This window comes from Heterocephalus glaber, unplaced genomic scaffold, assembly GCF_053883595.1.
Source record: "Heterocephalus glaber isolate CG9 unplaced genomic scaffold, H.glaber_assembly_v1.0 deba00001457, whole genome shotgun sequence".
Lineage (NCBI taxonomy): Eukaryota > Metazoa > Chordata > Mammalia > Rodentia > Bathyergidae > Heterocephalus > Heterocephalus glaber.
The window spans coordinates 13,802,123-13,814,200 of NW_028258305.1; positions in this window are offsets into that span (position 1 = coordinate 13,802,123).

Here is a 12,078-nt window from a genome sequence, read left to right on the forward strand (position 1 = left end):
CTTGAATTCAGGAGGCCAGAATTAATTTCTTGTCTCTATCAACCTTAAATGAAACACTTTATGGAGCTAATGGAAATAAAGTATTACTATGGTTTCTCATTCAGAAGAAGCTGCTACAGAGTACCCTGTTTATTGATGTACTGGTAACAGAAACGAGGGTGAAGGGTAGAGCATGTGTTGCCAGCTCAGTATAGGGGCCATTGGATTTCTAATGCAGCTGAAGTTAGAAGACAGTACATGTGAAACATGTGGTCAGAAAGAGAAAAGGCATACACTCATTTTGACAATTTTTTCCACTCTAAAGAATTTGTGTATCAGTATCCTTCCCCAACTATATTGCCAAAGGATGGTGAAGAAACAATATTACAGTTTGCATAAAAAAGCTATTGAGATATATTTTGAAGATTTCTATACATAGAATCTTATCTTTATTCAGTTAGCTCTTAATTGGAAATCCCACTGTGGCTGTGGTGGGTTGCCATGTTGTTTGTTATAATAGTTCAAATCAAACTACTCACAGTAGTAATCACCACAAAGCATTTTCAGTCCTCCACTGGGTGCAGATGCTGCCGTAGAGCTCCTCTGTATATTAATGTGTTAAATCCACAGAGGAGGGTATATCTTTTTCACCCAAAGAACAGTTGTTATGTTTATATTCTATTGTTTTCTTGGGTGAATCTATAAATAGTGCCAAATTTGTATGTCGGCTTGACATGGAGTGCCTGTCACTCTCTGTTGTGGTTTGTATGTGTCTGCTGAAGTTCATATGACAGAAACTTGACCTCCAGTATGGCATTGCTGGGAGGTGGGCCCTCATGAATTGATTAATTCTATTATCAAGGAAGTAGGTGTGTTATTGTGGTAGTGAGTTCCTTATAAAAGGACAAGTTTGGTCTTTCCTTACACTTTTGTCTCTTCTCCCATCTCCCTCCCTCCTTCTTCTCTTCCTTCATCATCATCATCATCATCATCATCATCATCCACCATCATCCTCTCTCCCTCCCCCACCTTCTGCCATGTTATGATGCACCAGGAAGGTCCTCACCTTTAAGGTTTATACCTTAAACTCAGATGCCAATGACATGCTCTTGGATTTCCCAACCTCCAGATTTGAGTAGATAAATTTCCACTCATTAAAAATTACTCGGTCTGTTGTAGTCTATTTCAGCAGCACAAAATGAAGTATACCTCCAACTCTTTTTGGAGGTATACTTATAACAACAAACCCCTATCTGTTTTTTCCTGGAACTCTTCCTTCACCACACATATGTTCATACTCCCTCCCTCTTTCCTTTCCTTTCCTTTCTTTCCTTTCCCCTTTCCTTTTTCCTTTTTTTCCTTTTCCTTTCCTTCCATTTTCTGCTGGAGATTGATCCCAGGACCTTGCGTAGTGTGTGGTTTACCACTGAGCTACATCCTCAACCCCATTTCACACATTTTTTTTTTTGGTGCCAGAGATCGAACTCAGGACCTTGCGCTTGTGAAGTAGGCGGCAGCACCTCTGAGCTAAATCCCCGGCCCCACATTTCACACATGTTAAAAGTACAGAATCAATGAGAATATACATTTTTTGGAAGTAGCCCTCACCAGTGGGACTGAATCATCAAAGATCTTTGCCAGCTTGCTTAAAGAGTTAAACATTTATAGGTTAACAAACATAGATTTTTGAATTTCAGGCCTAGACCAATTCTTTTGGATTTTAAGTGGTTTATAAGTTAGCTTGAAAAGTCTGCATGCTACTTTTGCCCAGCCTCACTGGAGCAAGCACTTAACATTTGCTGAGCTCAGTTACTGAGCATAAAATTGAGAAACAGAATTGTGCTGGTACTAGGATTGATAAGGAGAACAGGAAAAACATTGGCAGAGAGACTCCAGTGGCCTAGATTGCACTGTAGAGACCTTGCTTGCTAAGAACCTAAAGGCAGCATTAACCTTGGTACAGAGAGTGTGACTTACTCTGTCTTCCTGAGGGGACAGGGACAAGGACACTGGTTGCCAAAACTGTTCTTCTACTCTCTACCCAGGTCATTTGCTCTGGAGATGGAAAAGACTCTTATACCATATTCTCCAAGTTTCTTCTATCCCCGGGGAGTGCTTTTCCAGATCTCAAATCAGCATAGTGATATTTTCTAAACTAGGAAATGGCCTCTCTGCTTAATGAGAGATCTTGAGAAGCTCATATCACTGATAGCAAATACCAGAAAAAGACATACCTTAAATTCAAAAGACACATCAATTAGATGTCAGTATGATTATGATTATTTTCATTCTGTGATTTATAACCTATGAAAAAACTTGCCCATAAAAAAATTTTATAAATGAAAGTTTAGAAATCAAATTTTTTTTTGAAGCAAAACATCTATTGGTATATTTTAGATATACATAATGATAACATTTATCATAGGGAATTTGTACCTGTACATGATACATCTTGCTTCTTTTTTTCTCATTACTCTCCCTTCCTTTCAACCCCTCTTCCTTCCTTATTTACAAAAGCTTTGTTTCTGTTTTTTCCTCCTATTCTTTTTTCTTGGGGCCGGGGATTTAGCTCAGTGGTTTGGCCACCTGCTTTGCAAGTGCGAGGACCCGAGTTCAATCTCCAGTACCAAAAAACAAAACAAAACAAAAACAAAAATACCTCTTTTTTCTTATCCCTTCTTTCCTTTCCATCCCCCCTCTCTCTTGTTCCCCTTCTTGTTTGAACATTTTCTTCCCATTTCCCAATGTCTATTATACATTTAGGTCCTTATTTCCATCTTTGGTTTCTCATACCAGATGTAAGTAAAATTATAATACCATTTTAACAGTCATAAAATGAATCACCAACTCCTAATTATTCTACACGGTAAATTTTAGGTTTGTCTAATACAAGGTAGGCCTATATATCTAGGGTAAGACAGGTACCACAAATACTTGTATAATCTCTGCCTAAATGCTGACTAGTGCAAGAAAAGTAGTTTTGGGCATCTCATTAAAAATAACTGTTACACATTTTTAGTATATATAGATAATGAAGACAGAAAAGTTGATGAGAAAGGGTCATTTAGTTTTGGAAGAAAACAAAAGTACAATCACAATGCTGCCTTTATGTGTAAAGGCCCTCACAAAAAGGATATAATTCACTTAATCCACGTGAGGAAAGGACTAAAGAGTAAACTTTTTTCCCATGCTGGGCACTGAACCAGGGCCTCATGCATGCTAAGCAAGTGCTCCACCACTGAGCCACACCTCCAACCTATACTCATTTGAGACGACCTGCCTCAGCCTCCCGAGAAGAGAAGTAGCTATTCTTAAGAGCTTAAAAAATAGGGTCAGGGATGTAGCTCAGTGGCACTGTGGCTGCCTGGCAAGTGCAAGGTTCTGAGTTCAATCAACAGTACAAAAGAAAAAAAAAGAGTAGCTTCCTTTCTCTGTGTCATATAGTTACAGTAGTTTCTAGATGTTCCAAGAGAAATTTTTTAAGCCAGCCTGTTTGGTCAAGAACCACATAATACAGACAGTTACCTAATTCAGTAACCGCTTCCTGATTTCCTACTAAAAGATGATTAAGACATCCTATGGGTCTCAATTTGGAAGTAAAGTTTAAAAAACACAAAATTGTAATACTGTACAACATTCTTTGGTTAGGACTTACTAGAATATAATACCAGCTTCATCCAGTAGATGGCAGCTAAGATACCAACAAGACCTGAAATTTGAATTGTTTTTGTGATCAAGTGAGGCTGATCTTATTGTTGCTAGTTATATTTTAAAATTATGGGTATTCTGGTTGGAAAGGTTGGACAACTGTAGAACCATTCTTGGACTATTCTTAGGAATATGGCTCTTTAAAAAAAAGTTACTGTACACTAAAATATTTCAAAATTCTAACTTTTTTTTTGGTTTTTCAGTTGAAGCAGCAATGGGGGTGGGGTTAGTGGAGTGAATGAGGCCTGGGGAAGAGGGCTTTGTTTTCTAGACATAGAATTTCTTTTCAGAGCACTTCAAAGGCCATATTGTAGTTGAATCCTCCTCCTTATGCAGCAATCTGATCCCACACTGTTGTAGGCTTGACCAGATCCTCATGGTTTGGCTGACTTTTATATTGTGCTGCTTTGGGTTGAAGAACAGCCTGGCTGAAAAGTTGTTGCTGATGCCATAACTGTAGCTTCGAAAATTTTTGGCATGCCTAGTGTGGTATTTAGGAAACTAAGAAATATAGACATAAAAATATCCCAATTTGTTGCCAGATTGTGGGAAGTCTCTTTTCTCAAAATGGTTGAGATAGTTTTCAAAACTAATTGAAGAAGGTGCCTCCTTATTCTGCTTCAACTGTTCAACCCTTATTCAAAGTAGGAAAATGAGATTATTCCAGAGTTGAAAGCAAGAGGCATCTCTTTGTGTCTCTGAGCAAGACCCTGACCTTGGAAATAAGCCCAAGAACGTTTGTTATTTTCTGACCAGGTTTACCAGCTCACATAACATAGCTTTTAGATACAGCCCGTGAATCAAGGTTAAGCTTGCCTTCACCTCACAGTTGGGGTTTCACTTGTGGTCTTTGTTCCTCAGCCCTGCCTGCATCAACAGCAGGAAAGTGAACTTGTCAGTCAGGCAGCATGTAATTTCTCCAAGTCAGCAGAGTTACGCCTAAAGAAGAAAGAACAATGCCTGGAAGCTTCCTGGAGAAGTGACTACATAAGGAGGCATGGTATTATTTGTGAGTCAAGGTTTCTCAACCTCTGTACCATTGATATTTTGGATTAGACAGTTGTTTACTGTGTGCCACTGCCCTGTGCTCTGGAAGATGTTCAGCAGCATTTTGACCTCAGTCCACACACACGCACCACTTAGTTATGCCTGTTAGAAGTACCCAGACTTTGTCAAATGGTTTAGTACCACTGGTATAAGTTTTCCTAGTGAGTATAAAAACTCTACTAGTTAAACATAATTACTACTGGGTGGTTCTTCACTAAGGGTCAAAGATAGCAAAATAAGTGAATGTACATTATTTCTTTCTCTTAGATAAATTACTATTCACCATGCAGATTCAGAAAGCATAATGGGTTAGGTAATAAGGAAACAAAATAAAGCTTATCTCATTTTAACCCAGAACTCAAAAATCTAAATAACTTAGGGATACTTGGCAAGAAGGAAGTCACAGTGTGTTCAAATTTTTGTCATAGGCAGAAGCATGTCACCTCTCCAAGCATGAGTTGCCTGGCTTCTGGGTTCTACAAAAGTTGTTCCCCTATGCCCATTCCCTGGGGCACTGTGTCTTCTCAGTTTTACCTTTCTTCTTCCCACTTCTTGATCTTTCTCTGTCTCTTCAGTTAGAAGCCCAGTCAGACTCTGCAAGCTGCAAGAATGCCTGCTTTGAAGAGTAGACACTAAGGCAAGTTCCCTCTGTGGCTTGTAATAGTGACTTGTTATTATACTGGAATACCATTTGATAGAGGTGGCTTTAATAGAAATTAGTATAGAAAATTAGTATAGCCATTGAATTAATATAGACATTAAACTGATGAACATTCAAACCAAGATTTGAAAGAGCCTATGTTGCACTCTTTACAGAAAGCCACAGAGACAAGATTGAAAGCATAAGCTTTTCCAAAAAAGCTAATGGGAAATGGGATTATTTACCTGGAAAAAATACTGAAGGTGAACTATAAAGGGTCATTGAATAGAGACCCTTATAGATGTTTTCTGCTTTTGTTTAAGATAACAAAAAGAAACAAACATGGTGTGTGAGAACTTTAAGTTATTGGAGGGAAAATGTGTTTTGTTTTGTACTGGAGATTGAACTTAAGGCCTTCGCACTAAACTACATCCCCAGACCTTTTTATTTTTTTCTCTTGAGACAAGGTCCTGCAAAGTTGCCCAGGCAGGACTCAAACTTGCAATCCTACCTCAACCTCCCAAGTAGCTGGGACTATAGGCATGTACCACCAGGCTTCAGGGGAATATTTTTGATGGCAAAGGTTATTAACTTAGCTAGCTAGAGTACCAGCATCCAGGGTGGCTTTGGCATGGTCTTTAAAGATCCATAGAAGAATTACCTGTCCCTGTACCTGGCTGACAGATGGACGCAGGATGTGGTCCTGCAAATGACAGGATGGCCTTTTCCATGGTACTGCTCTAGTGCTTGGATGGCCCAATACAGGTGTTGTTGGCCATGTAGTGACAACTAATTTCATTCTGTAAAAAAGAACCTGGACAAGATTTTTTCCCAGGTGTGAGTTACCTGACTAGACTCAGTGGATAAAGGTCTCTGCCTTCATTGGGTACACATCTATTGTGCACATCTACTCAGTAAGCAGTGTTGTGGGTTAGCCTCATCCAAAAGCTGACTTGGAGATAATTTGTGTACAGGTTGTTCATTAGGAAGAGCTTCTGGTATCAACACTTTGGAAGGGAAGGGAAGGGAAGGGAAGAGTAGGGAAGGGAAGGGAAGCAAAAGGAAGGGATGAAAGCAGGACTGGGATCAGGAGAAGTTAAGCTCTGAGCAGTCCAACAGAGACATCAGCTGGCTGCATGGAATGCTCTGAGGCTAGGAGGGCCCTTCTGAGTTGTCCCTCATGGGGCACTGGGGCTGGGCACAGTTATGTGTGGATGAGTCACTGGATAGGGGCTGCCACCTGCAGAAGGTACATCTTTGGGCAGGCAGTTTCTTTCAGGTATTACCCAAGGCTGATGGCCATGGTCGTGTTTCAGCAGCTCACCTACTGTGTAAGGGCAACAAACCCTTGCCCTGAAAGGAGCCTGGGGGAGCATCACAGCATCCAGACCACCAGCTTCACCTACCTTCTTCTGAAGTCTGAAACCTGCTTTCACCCTTTACTTACTTACACAAGAAACATTTTTTCCTCCTCCAAGAACACATTTTCCTTCTCTTCATTCCCACCCAACCCTTTACCAGCCTACTACATGGAGTAAATGCAAAATCACATTTATTCTGTCCTTTCTCTCTTCCTCCTTCCACATTTTCCTTACTTTCCTCCTTATTAGGCATATTCATAGCCTTATGACAGCCAGCCTAGATGGAAAGTTAATTTCTCCCCCTGGAGTTTTTCCATTGTTCCCTTAGTGCCACATATTCTCCTTCTGTCCTCTGCTAAAACCTTGTGGGTGAATTCCCAGGAAAGCAATAGAGCTGACAGAACACTGAACTGGAGTCTGGGTTAGCTCAGGCACTAGCTTGTGGTCTTTGATTAAGGCCTGTTTCCTCGGTTACCTCTCCAAAACAGGGAGAGGCCATTAGACTGACTGAGTGATCGCCAATATCCCTTTTTAACTCCAACGTTCAATAATTTATTAATTTTTTTTGTACCAGGGGATCGAACTCAGGTCCTTGTGCTTGCGCAGCAGGCAGCAAAACCACTGAGCCAAATCCCTGGCAATAATTTTTTTAATTTGAAGATTTTTCACAAAAGAAAATGGGAACCATGGGCTGGGGATTTAGCTCAGTGGTTCCACCACCTGCCTTGGAAGTGCAAGGTCCCAAGTTCCATCCCCAGTACCAAAAAACAACAAAACAAAACAAAACAAAACAAAAAAGAAAATGGGAACCAGAGGATGCCAGATTCCCTGTTCACTCTGCTTCCTATCTCACCACCCAGAATAACTTGGAGTCTCTCTTCCCAAAGATGCAAGATTAGTTACAGCATAACCTAAAGTATTGGGAGGGGATAAAGTTTTAGAATCTAAAACAATTTGGAAACCATTCCAAATTGAGATCCACAAATTCTCAGCAGCCCATCCTGCAGCTGCACTTACCCTGACTGCAGGGCTCTTGTGTGAGGTTAAGTGAAGGTGAATCAGACTTGAGTTGTGCTGCATTTGAAATGCACAGTGGAGCACATTGCAGCAGATTTCGTGCCCTGCTGGCTTCATGCTACTGGCCTCCTCCCCATTTCTTAATATAAATGGATTCAGCTTATCACTGCTGATATTTTTTGTAGCTGGTGTTTGTTTGTTTGTTTGTTTGTTTTTTCACAAGACAACCTAGCTAAGCATTGGCCCATGGATGGAACTCAGACTCAGACCAGGTAGAGACGCTTCAAATTGTCCTTTTTGTTCCAGGCTCCTTTTTTCACTCAGTAATGACAGATCACAATAAATGAGTTGCAGAGTAAATCTAGCACAGAGGACAGAAGCTGGAGAGAAAAAGGTAATGGAAAAAGCAAATTTGACTGTTCAGAAAACAGAGTTGAGCTTATTTGTGTAGTAACTCAGGTGTGGTTACTTATTTATGAAGCACATTTCCTTTGAGGTATGGAAAATAGTAGAGCTGTGAACTTGATCCCTGCTCTGGAATTCTAATGGTCAGAAGGTAGAGCCCAGCAAAGACTCCCCCATCCCTTCTATCCCACCTCTACAATTCTCCGTTGAAACAGCAGAATCCAAAATTTCTATTTACCTGTCTTGAGGCCCAAGAGGGGAGGGATAGTGTTTGGTTACCATTGTTTCCCCTGGCACACAGCCATCCTTCAGTAAATAAATGTATAATCAGTGGGCATCAAAGTAACCTGCTGACTGACTTAGCAGTGAAGGTTGTGGCTACTTGAAAGCCGGAAGGAGGTAAATACAAAAGAGGAGGAGAGGCTTTGAATCGCCCATATTAGACACCTGCCTTTACATGGGGAAGGGAATTCATGTCAGAGATTGAAGGACAGAGAGCACCATTTTGAAGAAGAGGTAGCTGGATTCCTACTGCAAGAAAAAATTCCAAGTGTATGGGTCTAATTCTTGCAGAACAAGGCAAAAAAAAAAAAAAAAAAAGCCCTCCTCCCACTAAAAACAAAAAGTCTACCTCAAACAGCTATAGCCCCAGACTCATAATGGTGCCCTAGTTACATAGGGGAAAGAACAAAGAAGTGATTTAAGCATCTTGAGATTGAAATAGCTATTGCCAAACTCCAGAGGATCAGCAGAATCATTACATTCCAGAAAATACCGAACCTCTGAGGCCTCTGTATTCTTCCATCCTGATGTCAGATTGCTGGCAGCCCACGCTGAGCTGCTTTGTAAGAATGTGCTGCTAGGCCACTGCCTCTGGAAAGACAAGGGAGGAAGGGCAAGCTACCTCTGCTTGCAGTTTGGAAGCTCTGCATTGATGATAAGTTAACGGCTTGGACTCTGTAGGCTCTGTGCTCCCAGTAACAATGATGAGTCTAATTGGCTTGTCTTTTCAACCAATTAGACGCAAGTGTCAATGTCCCTGAGTATGTATATATCAGTCAGGGTCCAGACAGGAAAACAGAATTTACCCCAAATTATTAAAAAAAAAAAAAAGTTTAGTAAAGGGATTATGACAGATGTAGGTAGGATTAAGGGAACAAATAAGGAATGTTGAGGTACCCAGAGACTTGTATCAATGGGAAGCCATTATCTCCCTAGGGTGAAAGGACAGAGGGAGGAAGGAAACCCTGTACCTGAACCGGTGAGAGCTGGAGCTGTGGAAGGAGAAGTCTCTATGGGGACAGTCATCACACAGGGACACAGGGATGTGACTAAGGGGTGCTGCCAGAGACAGGCTACTAAAGCAGGGAGAGAGTGGGGAAGAAATGCCTTGTCCATTTTTTCTGCAGGGTGCTTCCCATTGGCCAACTGGAAGCTGGCCAGCAAGGATGGTCTGGATGATACATTCCTCTGGTCAGCGTCCTGGGGGCTGAGCATGCATGAAGGTGGGCCAAATGGAGAGTAATCAGCAACATGCTGATGATTAAGACAATTACCATATGCGAAATATATATGAACCCTCTCATATAGCTTCTTACATGTTATCTCATTTAACCTCCAGGCTTACTCTGTAAAGCAGGCTGAGCAGGGTCTCCTCAGAATGCCAGAGGTTAGTGCACACGCATGCCTGATGACTTGTTCAGGCTACTCAGCTGAGAAGAGTGGAAGTGTGTCGAAACTTGTCATCAGGCTTGAGTCAGGCCCAAATTGGCTCTAAACATCAAGTAGAACAGAAGTCACTGGGATGATGACTGTGAGCACTTTGTCACCCTTTCCAGAGCTTTTGTGACTTCCCCACATTTGTAATATACATTTGTATTTTCTATCCTGAATGCAGGCATGTTGCCTGCTGCTCACCACATAGTCCTGTGAGAAAATAAGTCCTCCAGGGTGCTGAGACCTGCATTTGGTGAAAGGAAGGAAGAGCAGGCTAATTCCTTAGTGCCATCACCGAGGAAGGAAAAGAAAGCTGAAAAGCCAGGAGCTGACAGCCCTGCAAAAGGCATGTGATCTGGACACGTGGATGCATAGCCTGTACTTTATATCTCTAGCTCCTTGGAGGCATGAACCTCCTTGGGCTGGTCAGTTTCCCTAATGGGTTGGGGTGACTTGGATCCAAACTGGAGTAAGTGACCCTCCACCAACATGGGGGCAGCAGGCAGCAGACACAGCCATCAGGTCTAATTTACCGTAAAGTAATACAAGCAAGCATGGAATTTGATCTGAAATGCAAGGCCTTCTCACCAAATAAATATTTCATCATTTGAGTCCCCACTGAGCTGAGGCAGGGACAGAGCTTCTGGGCATGCCTGAGTCTTCTGTCTCCTCTTTCATGTCCAATGACTTCCACCTAGGGAAGGGGGAAGAAGAGGGCCTGGGGGAGGCATTAGAGGAGGGAGAGGGGTAGGTCAGGAGCTAGGGGCTGAGGGCCAGGCTTTCCCCCTCAGGACCTCCCTAGACTTGCTGAGTAACTCAGCTAAATCACCTTTCTTTGTCTTAGTTTTGGACAAAAATGGAAATGATTTCCCAGTCCAGCTCTAGTACCCTTTTCTTGTTGCAAAGGTCAAATGTGATAACACATGAAAACATTTTAGAAGGCAGAAAATGATATAGCAAATGTACAATTATAAATACTGACCATGACTTTTAAGTGGCTTAAACCATAGCTGACCTGCTTTTTTTCATTTAACTGGAGTTTATTGAGCACCTGCCATATACCAGGGGCTAATTTTCTGCCTTATAGATTGGCAGAATTCTTTGTATATTCTCTACTCACCAGGCCTGACCTTTAGAAGTTTTATTTTAACCTCTGCTTTTTAGGGTTGACAGGAAGCATGAAAGGAAGTCAAATGGTTGTCAAAGGGTGACGGGGAATACACAGGCTAAAATGAGATTTCCACGCCCCCTGCTCATTGCCTCAGCTTATTGGCATTCTGCCTTTCTGCCTAAGGAGCTGCAATCTGAGTCTGCAGAGGGAGCAGGGACACTGAGCAGCCTTGCAGGGTGCCATGGCAACCACAGGGGCTGCCACCAGGGAGTTCACGTCAGATTGCACCTTAAAACATATCAGCTGTGGGTTCCACAAAAGAAACCCTTTCCCATTCTGTGAGGTGGAGACAGGGAGAAGGAGTAGGTCTGATGGATACAGCTCTGCCACCTTGCTATCGATAGGGATGCATTCATTAGAGGGGACTTTTCACTTTCAGTGGTGCTTCTGCTTCCCCAGAGCTTGGAGACCAGACCCAGGGAGAAAGGCACAAATACCTGGCTTGGGTTGTTAAATCCCAGGACATCCTCTCAGGATGTTAGTCTCAGAGCAAGTATCAAAGGAATAGAGGCTCTCACATGGTAGGGCAGTTCAGGAGTCCGTGCCTGTCCTGAAGGGAACCCTCCTCAACTGGTTCTAGGTAAACCACATGCTACTTCCATATCCCAGATCCATTGGCTCTACAGGTAATATTTTGTTTTTCCTTTCTTTAGTTAACAAATCAACCTTCCTACAGCATTCATGTTAGTAAGTACCAAGTAGATGAAAACAGCCCTGGTCTAGAAGAAAATCATTTGTAAAATCTCACTAAATATAAAATAGTGTCCTTTCTGTAACATAAGGAAAAGACACATGGGACAGGGTCTTTGGAACTTGAGTTCTCTTAGTATTTTCAAAATGTGCCAGGACCCAAGGATGCCAGGGGAGGGGGTACTGGTAAGGGAAATAGAAACCTGGCTCTTTCACTGGGCCACTCCACCATCTTACTTTTCCCAGGGGAAAGCTAAGCTCTCAGTGGAGTCTCAAATACTTGGTAATAGGCCCTTGTCTATTTGGAATTTGTGCTTCTGTCTCTCCTTTTATCTTGCTTTCCT